Here is a 13,220-nt window from a genome sequence, read left to right on the forward strand (position 1 = left end):
CAGTTGAGCTCGCGCCAAATCTTCTGCTGGAGTGGTGGGCGGTAGCGGCGAGTAGCGCGAGGAGCGGGATATGCTCGGACTTCTAACTATGTTAGAAGGAGCAGTATCCCGTCCAGGCGACCGTGTCTCGCTCGTGCCAGTATGTTGGCATGCATGCTGGTCTTGAGCACCCCGAGACCCACCAGCTCGATCTTGGTCCAACAAACGTATGGTACTGCGAATACCATGAGGTTGTCGGTCCTGCGCCTCCTGAGATGGGCGCGGTTCATGTACGGACGCCGAGGTCTGCGCAGCCTTGTCCTTGGACCTGGCAGCACCGTGGGCTCCCTCGTCGATGTCCGTTCTTCCACCGGCGTCTACCCCACCACCCGTTTGCTCCGGTGGTGGTGGGATTGAGGCGGACGGAACAGCTACCTCCGAAGCCTTCTTCTTCGGTGGCATGTCGATGAAGAAGATGAATATCTAGCTCGTGTGAACGCCGGACCAGGTTCACACAACCTCGACGCCCCCTACCCGGCGCGGCAAAGATGTCGGGGAAACTGATCCACAAACACCTGTGGGACCGGCGGACCGAGCCCCTTTCGGTTCGGCGGGGGCGGAGATCGCACGAAGAGCGGATCGAGGCGAAGCACACGAGCAGTTTACCCAGCTTCGGAGCTCTCCGGAGAGATAACACTCCTACTGCTGCTTGTCTGATTGTATTGAGTTCTTGCTCGGGAGCGCTGAGTGCTACAGTACACACTAGCTGCTAACGAGACCGTGCGTGAGTGTTTTTCTGCCCCCGAACCCCCGAACCCCCCTTCCACGTTGCGCATGGGCCTCCTTTTATATGCTCAAGGGGTCACCGACAGGTGGCAACGTAGACAAGGGTAAAAATGGAAAAGGGATTGTGGTTGGTACAGCTACCTGTACAGTGTATCCTACCTAACCCTGACGGCAGGGGACAAAGGCATTAAATGCCCGTCTGCGTCGCTCAAATAGTGCAAAAAGGGACCGTCAGGGACGCCACCGCTTGCCACGATGGCTATCTTGTCAGCGCCGCTTGCCACCGCGCACTGCTGGCTGCACAGCCTCCCACCACGCGTGCCTGTAAAGGCCTCATGGCGACACGTTGGTGGAAGTGCTGGAGCGTGGGTACAGAGTGGTTGCTTGCCGCGGCAAGCGCCTTGCCACGGTCGCTGTCTTGTCGCTTCCGGAAGCTTGTCGCTCACCAGGCCTTGCCGGGACGCGTGGTGCGTCGTGGCAAGTTCCTTGAGATGCCTTGGCTGGCCTTCCCGGCAAGATCCTCTTGCCGGGGCCTTGTCTCCTTGGCTTGAATACTTTGTTCTTGAATGGCTCCAAAGGAACCACGGAGGACCTTGGTGGTCACCCGGCAAGCCTTGCCGCGGGGTGCTGCGACTGCCCGTGCACAAGTTCGGGATACTAGGGTACCCCTACTCTAGTACACCGACACCTTATTTTTCGTAAATGGAGTTCTTCTCTTGAACGGACATCCTTTAGGTAGGGTGGTCCTGCTTCTTCTTGTGATGTATGCTGGTACTTCATCGTCGTCGTCATGTTCCATCTTCGGGTCGCCGTACTTGTCGAAGTCTTGCTCATTGGCGACTCCATCCATTCCAATGATCTTCCTTTTGCCTCTCCTCACGACAACACGACTGGGCTTTGACGGGTCGGTAATGAAGAAGAATTGGTCCACTTGGGAAGCCAGTACGCATGGCTCATTTTTCGCAATGACGTTTGTGCCCGCGGTCTTGGATTTGGCTTCGGGTATAACCATGGTGGTGAAATACCGGTCTTCTTTTATGACGCTCTTGGCCCATCTGACACGGAACATCGGGACCTTCTCTCCAGTGTAGCTCAGCTCCCAGATGTCCTTGATCCTTCCATAGTATCTGTCCTTGTCGTTACCGGTGTAGGATTCCATTGTTAGCCCAGAGTTCTGATAACCATCGCTCTTCATGTCCTTTCCCTCGGTGTAGAATGTGTAGCCGTTGATATCGTACACCTCATACGCCATCAGGTTGTGCTCGGCGCCTTGTGACAAGGCAAATATGAGTTGTTCTTCCGCGGAAGAATCCTAATGTAAAGGGTACCACAAAAGCTTCTGCTTGAACCAACGCGTGAAACATGAGTTGTGCTCTTTGATTATATCTCTGTCCGTCCTCTGTTGGCCTCGGTCATTGTACGTCTTCTCAATAAAGGTTTTGTGCTCTACCACCCAAGGATCGACCACGTCTATGTGTTGTAGCGCGACTAGGTTTGCTCTTTCAAAGTCAGCGAGTCGCCCTCGAAGTCGACATGCATTTCACGGCGACCCTCACGGTGACCCCATCCAACGAGCCTGCCGAGGTGCCTGTTGACGGGCAGACCAACGGGGTTCAAGATGCCTAGATAATTCGTGCAGTAGGAGATGCACTCTTCGGTCAGAAAGCCCCTAGCTATTCTTCCCTCTGGACGTGACATGTTGCGAACGTATCCTTTGATGACAACATTCATCCTTTCGAACGGCATCATGCTGTGCAGGAACATCGCCCTGAGTTGGATGATATCCTCCACGATATGGACCAGTAGATGCACCATAACGTCGAAGAATGTGGGCGGGAAGTACATCTCAAGCTCGCATAGTATCACCACGATCTCTTCCTGTAGCCTTCTGAGTTGCCTCACACCAACCGACTTCCGAGAGATGACGTCAAAAAAGTTGCATAGGCCAAATAGCATTTCACGGATGTGCGCGTCCATGATCCCACAGATTGCAACTGGAAGTACCTGCGTCATCAACACGTGACAGTCGTGAGACTTCATCCCGCTGAACTTCTGCTTCGCTGAATCTAGGTATCTGCTTATCTTCACGCTAATTGATCTCCTCCTGACTTAGAGTGAAGCACGTGGGAGGGAAGTCATTTCCGCTCTTCTTGGCCTTTTTGCCTTTGCGATGACTTTCCGTGTCCTTCTTCGCCTCATCATCATCATCATCATTAGCGTGAACCTCCACCCTGATGCCCATTGATTTCAAGTCTGCCCTTTCTTTCGGCCCTTCTTTGGTCCTCTCTGGCATGTTGAGCAGGGTACCAAGCAGACTCTCGCACACGTTCTTCATGATATGCATGACATCAAGGCTGTGAGGCACATGGTGGATCTTCCAGTACGGCAAGTCCCAGAAAACAGACTTCATTTTCCATACCTTCAGCAGCAGCTCTGGCGCCTTTCGCTTCTTTCCCGACTCTAGCGCCTTTTGCTTCTTTCCCGGCAGTGGGCAATCTTTCCAATTTTTCAACAACTCGTCTATTTCCTCGCTGCTCCTCGTACGCGGGCGTCTTTGGGTTTTGGTTTCACCATCGAATAGATCCTTGCGTTTCCTCCATGAGTCATCATCTCGAAGCCACCTTCGATGTCCCATGAACACGGTTTTCGAAGACCCGGGATCTCTATCTAGCTGGCGATACATTGTGTCATCCATGCACCTGACGCATCCAAAAAAATCCGTGGACCACCTGCCCCACGACATATCCGTAACCGAGATAGTCCTGCACCGTCGTGAGCAGTGCGGCTCTCATAGGGAAATATTCTTTCTCTGCAGCGTCCCACGTATTGGCTGGCATTTTCCACAGCGTGTCTAGCTCCTCTTTCAGCAGCCCCAGATATAGATTGATGTCGTTCCCTGGTTGTTTCGGCCCTTCAATTAGCATTCTCATGTGAATGTACTTCCTCTTCATGCACAACCAGGGGGGAAGGTTGTACATCCACACAAACACATGCCAGATGCTATGTGTGCTTCTCTGGCTGCCAAACGGATTGACTCCATCAGTGCTCGCGCCCAGCAAGATGTTCCTTGGATCCTTCCCAAATTCTGGGTGTTCGAAGTTCAATGCTTGCCACTGGCTCCCATCCTTAGGGTGACTCAACATCTTGTCTTTTTTATTTATCTCCGGATCATTTGCGTCATCTTCTCGCTTCTTCTCCTCCCTATCCGCATGCCAACGCAGGAGCTTTGCTACCTTAGGGTCTGCGAAATACTACTGCAGACGAGGAGTGATCGGAAAGTACCACACCACTTTTTGAGGAGCTTTCTTGCTCTTCTTGTATCGAGTGACACCGCACACCGGACATATGGTAGACTCCACGTGCTCGTCCTGATAAATGATGCAATTGTTCATGCACACATGGTATTTCACGTGCGGTAAATCCAGAGGACACATGATTTTCTTCGCCTCCTCGAAATTGGTCGGGCACTTGTTCCCCTTGGGAAGACGTTCGTGCCAGAATGCCATGTTCTCGTCGAAGCATGCGCCGGTCATTTTGTGTTTTACCTTCATCTCCAGAGCCATGAGCGTTACTTTCAGGTGGGTATCCTCGGGCCTACATCCTTCATACAATGGAGTAACCGCGTCTATCTCCAGTTGATCCATCTTGGCTTTCTCTCAGGCGGCAGCTCTTGCGTTATCCGTCTGCTTGAGAAGCAGCTCTTGAATATGAGGGTCCTGCACCTAGCCCATCGATGGTCCATCGTCGTCTGCTCCGGCATCTTCATCTTCATGATCATGCCCTTCGTCTGCTCCGGCATGTTCCTCATCATCATGTCCGGCATCTTCTACATGATGACCGTGTACTACATCTACTTCGTGATCATGTCCTAGAGATTCTTTGTCTTCTCGCCCGCCCTCGCCGCGGTTGTGTTAATGCCCTTCCTCATTTCTTCCCCGGCCCCCATGGACGACTTCATAATCATCTTCATCACCTTGCCACCGATAGCCATCCATGAAACCACGCAAGAGCAGTTGGTCCCGCACCTATATGGAATCCGGGTCCATAAGGCTCCTCAGCTTGCATCTTCAACACGGACATCTTATCTCTGTCTCGTTCTTTTGAAGCATCTCGGCCTTCACGGAGCTCAAAAACCTATTCACGATGCCTTCGGCCATCGTGCGGACCATGGTCATCTGCGGGTGAGCAAAACGATATTTTAGAACCAAGAAAAAATTTGGCATGACTTTGCCTAAAAATAGGACCAAAAAGAATGCATAGTGCCAAAATTCTCGCCGAAACGGAAATGAATCAACATTCCGGCAAAATATTGGCAACTATCGCATTTCAAATACCGGTACCCGCAAACACAAACATATATGCAACACCACAAACATATGGAACACCACAAACATACATGGATCTATCTAGGCCATAAAAAGTGCATGTGCACGTTGTTGGAGGGAGAAAAAAGTAGATCTACAACATAAAAAAAGCTTTCCCCTTACTTACCTATCAAAAAAAGGTAATTTAACCACTTAATTTGGATGAATCTATGGTGCAAATGAGGTGAGGAGGAGGAGGCAGCCGAGACAAGCTTGGAGGAGGAGGTGGAGAGAATGAAGTGGGGAAAGTGAGTGTGTAGGTGGCTGTCCAAAATATCTAGCTGGTCCCAGGTTACTAATGGCACACCACCTACAAATGCGCCATTAGTAACCCTGGTTACTAATGGCGCACCAGCTGGCGGTGCGCCATTAGTAGTTTTGCAAAAAAAATGATAGTAGTGGCGCACGGGGTGACTAGTACGCCATTACTAGTTAAAACTAATAATGGCGCACTGTGCCCTGGTGCGCCATTAGTATTTTTGGAAGAAAAAATTGTTAGTAGTGGCGCACCATGGGTGTGGTGCGCCATTAGTGTCTATCACATTAATGGCGCACCAACACATGGTGCGCCACTGCTATATAGTAGTGGCGCACCACATGTCTGGTGTGCCATTAGTGTCCATATTATCTATAGCCCTTTTCCTAGTAGTGTTGTAGTCGATGCTAGTTGATTTATTTGGTGGAAGATCATATGTTCAGATCCTTAATGCTATTCAATACCCCTCTGATCTTGAACATGAATATGTCTTGTGAGTAGTTACTTTTGTTCCTTATAAGTAATCATGTGAATTTGGTATTCGTTCAATACTTTGATGAGATGTATGTTGTCTTTCCTCTACTGGTGTTATGTGAACATCGACTACATGACATTTCACCATGATTTGGGACTAGGGGAAGGCATTGGGAAGTAGCAAGTAGATGATGGGTTGCTAGAGTGATAGAACCTTACACCCTAGTTTATGTGTTGCTTCATAAGGGGCTGGTTGGGATCGACATGTTTAATGCTATGGTTAGATTTATCTTAATTCTTCTTTCGTAGTTGCGGATGCTTGCAAGAGGGGTTAATAATAATTGAGATGCTTGTCCAAGTAAGGATAGCACCCAAACACCAGTCCACCCACATATCAAATTATCAAAGTAACGAACGTGAATCATATCAGCATGATGAAAACTAATTTCATGATAATTCTCATGTGTCCTCGGGAGCGCTTTTCTTTATATAAGAGTTCGTCCAGGCTTGTCCTTTGCTATAAAAAGGATTGAGCCACCTTGCTGCCCTTCTGCTACACTTGTTACCCGTTTAGAATTATTTTGCTATCAAACTATGTGTTACTGATAATTTAAGTGCTTGCATAGAATACCGTGCTGAAAACCGCTTGTCATTTCCTTCTCCTCCTCGTTGGGTCCAACACTCTTACTTATAGAAATGACTACAATTGACCCCCTATACTTGTGGGTCATCCAAAACAGAGTTGGGAAAGTCCATTAGGGGGCCACAAGCCTGGGAGGCATGCTTAGTGGGGTAGGGCGCACCTCTCGAGCCTGTCGCTCCTCGTGCAATTTTCGGACTCTTTAATATTTTCCTGATTTTTAAAATATTCCAAAACAGACAGAAAGTACTTCTATGAAAGTTTTGGAGTCGGTTTACTTACCATACCATGTACCTACCCCTTTTTTAGGGCTCTGGAGCGGTCTGAAAGGTTTCCCTTATGTGCTCCTCCGGTGTCATAGTTTGGATAATGTTAGTTTCAGCATTAATGGGCATACCAGAGATATGATGTTTAATTCTTTGCCCATTAACCACATTCGGATTAGTGCCTTCGGCGTTATTTATCTTGATAGCTCTGGAGCGATAAACTTCTTCAACTATATATGGTCCTTACAATTTAGAGAGAAGCTTTCTTGCAAAGGATCTTAAACGGGAGTTTTATAATAAAACTTGATCTCCTATTAGGAATTCCCATTTTTGCAGTATTCTATCGTGCCATCTTTTAACCTTTTCCTTAAATAACTTAGCATTTTCATAAGCTTGCGTCCTCCATTAATCTAAGGAACTAATATCAAATAACCTCTTTTCACCAGCAAGTTTGTAATCATAGTTAAGTTCTTTAATTTCCCAATATGCTTTATGTTCTAACACAAGAGGTAAATGACATGTCTCTCCATAAACCATTTTATATGGAGACATACCCATAGGGTTTTTATAAGCAGTTATGTATGCCCACAATGTGTCGTCAAGTTTCTTAGACCAATTCTTTCTAGATCTATTGATGGTCTTTTGCAAAATTAACTTTATTTCTCTATTTCTCAATTCAACTTGACCACTAGACTGAGGATGATAAGGTGATGCAATTCTATGGTTGAAATCATATTTATGAAGGAGTTCGTGGAATGCACCAGGAATAAAATTTGAACCACCATCAGTAACTAAGTATCTAGGGACTCCAAACCTTGGGAAAATAAATTCTTTAAGCATTTTAATAGAAGTGTTATGATCAACAGTACTAGTTGGAATAGCTTCTACCCACTTGGTAATGTAATAAACAACAACTAGAATATGAGTACACCCATTAGAGGATGGAAAAGGTCCCATATAATCAAATCCCCAAACATCAAATGGTTCTGTACCAAGTGAATAATTGTTGGAAATATTCCCTCGAGGAAACAATAAAGTGGTTATTATTATATTTCCTTAATCATGATAAAGGTTTGTTATTCATGCTATAATTGTATTGATCGGAAACTTGAATACATGTGTGGATACATAAACAAATACCAAGTCCCTAGTAAGCCTCTACTAGACTAGCTCATTGATCAAAAGATGGTTAAGGTTTCCTGACCATAGACATGAGTTTTCGCTTGATAACGGGAACACATCATTAGGATAATAATGTAATGGACAAGACCCATTCGTGGGCATAGCATATAATCATTCAGTTTATTGTTACTATTTTCTTAATGTCAAATACATGTTCCTTCAACCATGAGATCATGCAACTCCCAAACTCCGGAGGAATGCCTTGTGTGTATCAAACGTCATTTCGTAACTGGGTGATCATAAAGGTGCTCTATAGGTACCTTCGAAGGTGTCTGTTGAGTTGGCATGGGTTGAGATTGGGATTTCTCATTCCATATGACAGAAAGGTATCTCTGGGCCCTCTCGGTAATACATCATCACAAGAAGCTTGCAAGCAAAGTGACTAAGGAGTTAGTTCCAAGATGACGTATTACAGAATGAGTAAAGAGACTTGCCGGTAACGAGATTGAACTAGGTATGGGGATACCGACGATCGGACCTCGGGCAAGTAACATACCTGCGGACAAAGGGAACTACGTATGTTGTCATAATGGTTCGACCGATAAAGATCTTCGTAGAATATGGAGGAACCAATATGGGCATCCAGGTCCCACTATTGGTTATTGACCGGAGAAGCGTCTCAGTCATGTTTACATCATTCTCGAACCCGTAGGGTCCGCACGCTTAATGTTCATTGACGATATAGTATTATATGAGTTATGTATGTTGGTGAACGAATGTTGTTCGGAGTCCCAGATGATATCACGGACATGACGAGGAGCTCCGGAATGGTATGGAGGTAAGATTGATATATAGGATGATGGTTGGGCCAAGGGGTAAGGCCCATGGGGCTTTAGGGAGGTATAAAAGGAAATTTTGTGGAGGTTAGGGACCAGACACTAGGAACCCTGGCGTCTGGCCCTGGGCCAGACGCCGAGGACTATGACATCTGGGCAAGACATTGAGGACCGTGGCGGCTCATACTGGAATCTGAGGACTCTTTCTTGTGTTCCAAACCGACTTTGGGGAGCCCTCTCCCCAAGTAACGACCCCAGGGCTCAACATATAAATAGAGGAGCAGGGCTAGCCCCTAGACCACAAGTTTTTGAGCCTCCTCTAGTTGATCTTGTTCTAGTTCTAGTTGGTCCTAGTTGACTAACTAGAGCTAGTCCTAGATACCTATAATCCTCATAATTAGAATTCTGGTGTGGTTCTAATATCTTCCCTCTAGTTCATCCTCCGCACTAAATCGGTTGTGCTTGGCGAAGCCCTGCAGAAGTAGTTTCACCACCACCATCACCACGCCATCATGCTGCCAGAACTCATTTACTACTTCACTACTCTTACTAGATCAAGAAGGCAAGGACGTCATCGAGCTTGAACATGTGTTGAACGTGGAGGTGCCATACGTTCGGTGCTGGATCGAAACGGATCGTGAAGGTGTATGACTACATCAACCGTGTTGATAAACGCTTCCGCTTAGCAATCTACAAGGGTATGTAGATGCTCTCCCCTCTCGTAGCTATGGATCACCATGGATAGATCTTCCGTGTGCATAGCTTTTTTTGTTTTCCATGCAACATTCCCAACAATAGCATCATGAGCTAGGTCTATGTGTAGATGATATGCATGAATAGAACACAAAGGAGTTGTGGGCGGTGATGTTCATATTGCTTACCACCTATGTCTTATTTTGATTCGGTGGTATTGTTTGATGAATAGGGACCGCGGCAGCACCATACCAAGAAAGCCTCGCGAAGACCGTAGACTCGGCAGATAGGGACCCGCCTCAATAGGAATACACCCCCGGGGATGAAGGGGCCTCACCAAGCAGCCATGAGCTGGTGGCTTCGACGTCTCAGGAGGCGCTCAACTCTCCGGAGGGCACGGGCTGTCGGCGCACCCACCCTCGTCGAGCATCCTGTGTATTTCGTCAGCACGGTGTTGCGGGATGCAAGGGCACGATACCCCATGCCTTAGAATCTCTTCCTCGCACTATTGGTGGCCTCGCGTAAGTTGCGGCATTACTTTCAAGGTCACCCCATCAAGGTTGTCTCGGCCTACCCATTGGAAAGGGTGCTCCGGAGCCCCAATTCCACTAGAAGGGTAGCCGAGTGGAACATTGAGCTGCAAGCGTTTCAGTTGGAATTCAGCACGACCAGATTCATCAAGGGGGCCGCACTTGCAAATTTTGTGGCAGAATGGACAGAAGCGCCAAGGCTTGAAGCAGGTGAAGATCGGTCACTCTCCCCAGGAAGCAAGTTATCGGACGGCTGCGTCATGTACTTTGATGGGGCATTCTCTCGACATGGTGCGGGGGCCAGCGCGGTGCTTATATCCCCCACTCAGGACAAGCTCTATTACGCTGTACAGTTCTATTTTCAGCACGGCGAGAAGGTCTCCAACAACATAGCAGAATGCGAAGGCCTCATAGCGGGCTTAAAGGCTGCATCAGCACTAGGGGTGAAGTGCCTCGTCATCAAGGGAGACTCACAGCTCCTCGTCAACTTATCCAACAAAGTGCACGAGCCAAAGGATGAGCACATGGAGGCGTATCTTGCAGAGGTACGCAGGATGGAAAAGCAGTTTTGGGGGCTGGAGTTGTAGCATGTGCCCGGCGGCACCAACCAAGAGGCTGATGACATCGCCAGAAGGGCATCCAAGCGGTTGCCTCAGGAGCCTGGCATTTTCGAGGAACGTGTCTTCAAGTCCTCGGAAACACCATCACTATCAAGCACATCGCACCTCAGAAAGAGCTCCCTCAACCACCTGCCACAGGAGCCTCGGCATGTGTCCTAGCCTCGGGAGCGCGCTTGCTCCTGGCTCTAGAACCTCAGGAGGGATGCCAACCTTACATGTCCACGTACATGAGACCGGCTCCACCGACTAATCTAATTTTGCATAAGTGGCTAGCAGGTGTATGTTTCTCCTAGTTTAGTTGAATCTAATTTGACTACAACTGTCCTTGCAGAAGGTTAAATAGCAACTTGATAATCACCATTGTGGTTTTGCGTACATAAGAACAGTTCTTGCTAGTTGCCCGTAGCAGCCCCGTAAAACATGCAACAACAAAGTAGAGGACATCTAAATTGTTTTTGCAGGGCATGTTGCGATGCGATACGGTCTAGACATGATATGGTATATGTTCATGTATGAGATGATCATGTTTTGTAGCAAGTTCATGACGTGGCTAGAGACTGCATCGGTATTTCCCCAAAGGGGAAGGGATGATGTAGCACAACTATGGTAAGTATTTACCTCAGTTGTGAAAACAAGGTATCAATCCAGTAGGAGAACCAAACAACACTATGTAAACGGTACCTGCACACAAAGAACAAATACTTGCAACCCAACGTGTGAGAGGGGTTGTCAACCCCTCCTCGGTAAAAAGATAGATAAATTTGTATGAGTTTTGATAAATAGATCTGAATAAAACATGAAACAAAATAAGTAAATAAAAAGTGCAGCAAGGTATTTTTGGGTTTTTGGAATAATAGATCTGAAAACTAATACAACAAAAGATAGATCAGAAAGCAAATATGATAAAAGATAGGCCCGGGGGCTGTAGATTTCACTAGTGGCTTCTCTCGAGAAAATAGCACACGGTGGGTAAACAAATTACTATTGGGCAATTGATAGAAGAACAAATAATTATGACGATATGCAAGGCAATGATCATGAATATAGGCATCACATACATGATTATTAGACCGACTCCTACCTTCATCTACTATTATTACTCCACACATCGACCGCTATCTAGCATGCATCTGTGTATTAAGTTCATGGAGAAACGTAGTAATGCAATAAGAATGATGACATGATGTAGACAAGATCTATTCATGTAGGAATATATCCCATCTTTTTATCCTTAATAGCAACGATACATGCATGCCGTGCTACCCTTTCTGTCACTGGGTGAGGACACCGCAAGATCGAACCCATCACAAAGCACCTTTTCCCATTGCAAGAAAAATCAATCTAGTTGGCCTAACTAGACCAAAGATTCGGAGAGGAAATGCGAGGCTATAAATAATCATGCATATAAGAGATTAAAGAAGACTCAAATAATATTCATGGATAAAAATCTGATCATAAACTTGAACTTCATCGTATCGAAACAAACACACCGTAAAAAGTCATTACATCAAATATATCTCCAAGAGACCATTGTATTGAGCATCAAAAAGAGAGAAGAAGCCATCTAGATACTGCCTACAGACCTGTTGGTCTGTGGTGAACTACTCACTCATCATTGGAGGAGCACCAATGAGGATGATGAACCCCTCCGTGATCGTGTTCCCCTCCGGTAAGGTGCCGGAATAGGGCTCTAGATTGGATCTCGTGGTTTTGGAACTTGCGGCGGCTGCAATTGTGTTTCGTCGATTCCCCTATGGTTTCTGGAATATTTGGATATTTATAGAGCTGAGAGGCGGTGGAGGAGACCCCCATGGGCCCCACGGCCCATCAGGGCGTGCCCTGGTGTCTTGTGGGCCCCACGGGCCTCTGCCTAGGTGCTTCCTTGGCTCCCAGTTGTCTTCTGGTCCAAAAATTCTCCAAAAAGTTTCACTGCGTTTGGACTCTGTTTGATAGGGATATTCCGCGAAGTAAAAAAAGCAAAAAATAGCAACTAGCACTTGGGACTATGTCAAAAGGTTACTCCCAAAAAATGATATAAAGTTCCTATAAAGATGATTATAAAACATCCAATAATGATAATATAATAGCATGGAACTATCAAAAATTATATATACGTTTTAGACATATCAGTTCACGACTTGCATGTCGATGAGTACGACAACCGGCACGAGCCTTAGGGTTGTCTTTAATTATTGTATGACCTGCGTGTCAATCACTAAGCTCCATGTAATTGCTTTACTTTATCACTATGCATTAGTAATAGTTGTAGAAGCAATAGTTGGCGAGACGACCCCGACGCAACGATGGAGATCAAGGCACCAGTGACGATGGAGATCATGTCGTTGCTTTGGAGATGGAATCAAAAGCACAAGATGATGATGGCCATATCATGTCACATATTTTGATTACATGTGATGTTTATCCTTTATGCATCTTATTTTCTTAGAACGACGGTAGCATTATAAGATGATCCCGTAACTTAATTTCAAGATAAAAGTGTTCTCCCGAGTATGCATCATTTCTAAAGTTCATCGTTTCAAAGAACCTCGTGTTGATCGGGTGTGATAGACTCTACGTTCACATATAATGACTGTAAGCCAGTTTTGCACATGCAGAATACTTGGGTTAAACTTGACGAGACTAGCATGTACAAA

The sequence above is a fragment of the Triticum aestivum genome, chromosome 3B (genome assembly GCF_018294505.1).
Source record: "Triticum aestivum cultivar Chinese Spring chromosome 3B, IWGSC CS RefSeq v2.1, whole genome shotgun sequence".
NCBI lineage: Eukaryota > Viridiplantae > Streptophyta > Magnoliopsida > Poales > Poaceae > Triticum > Triticum aestivum.